The sequence below is a fragment of the Tupaia chinensis genome, unplaced genomic scaffold (genome assembly GCF_000334495.1).
Source record: "Tupaia chinensis unplaced genomic scaffold, TupChi_1.0 Scaffold143793_1, whole genome shotgun sequence".
NCBI classification, from domain to species: domain Eukaryota; kingdom Metazoa; phylum Chordata; class Mammalia; order Scandentia; family Tupaiidae; genus Tupaia; species Tupaia belangeri.
In genome coordinates, this window is record NW_006203643.1 from 252,235 (window position 1) to 253,240 (window position 1,006).

Sequence of the window (1,006 nt, forward strand, 5' to 3'; positions counted from 1 at the left end):
ATATATATAAATACAAAAGCCACTACTTATTTGTAATCCTATTTTCCACTCACTATTTACAAACAGGGCAGTCGACTAGTCAATCAATAATATATATTTCTTTCTTTTTTTAGATTTTTACAATAGGGCAGGTGTGCTCACTGGAGATAGAGGGAAAATGAGAAATTTCCCCCAGGGGACTGGCCATACTGCAATCCCTTCTCCATCACCCAGAGTGATCCTCAATCTGTTGGGTCTGGGTCTCGAACCGATTGACCATGTGGGAGTCCAGCACTTTAATCACCATGCGACTTGCTGGGCCCATGCCTTTTTAATAATAGTAACCCAAAATTCTAGTACCTGGCCTTAAAAATGCAAGTCTTGGGACCAGCAGATAGTGTAATGGTTATGTCGTTGGACTCTCACGTAGTCAACTGCAATTCAAGTATCAGACCCAGAGGCTTGAAATTAACATTGTGTGTCTGTGCATGCGTGCCCAAAGTCCCCAGAGGAGAATGGAGGAGAAGGGACTGTGGCATGGCCATCCTTCCTGGGGAAGTGATTTCTCACTTTTTGTCTCTCGGTCTCTGTCTCTCCAGCAAGTGCACAGGCCCTGAAACAAAAATCATTCTCTCTCTCTCTCAAAACAAAACAAAACAAAACCCCACAAGTCCTTATATTTAACAAAAAGCACTCAAAAAGATATGAAAGCGATGCCCCTGCTCCTGACATCAGCAGAGGGTGAGATTCATGTTTCATAAAGCTTGATCAATGAACTTGTTTCAAAATGATGCTAAAATGAATATTTTCACAAGGATTTCAATACTATTTTTCCATGTAGCATGAAAATCTGTGAGAATGGTCGTAACTTGTTCTATTCTCTGTTAAAATGAGTCTGTCAGGGCTGGCAGGTGGTGTGTTGTTTAAGGGCGCTGGACTCCCACATGGCAGATCGTGGTTTGAGTCCCAGACCTGGCGGCTTGCTTTCTTACTTTCCCTCTCTCTCTTTCTCACTCTGTCCCACTCT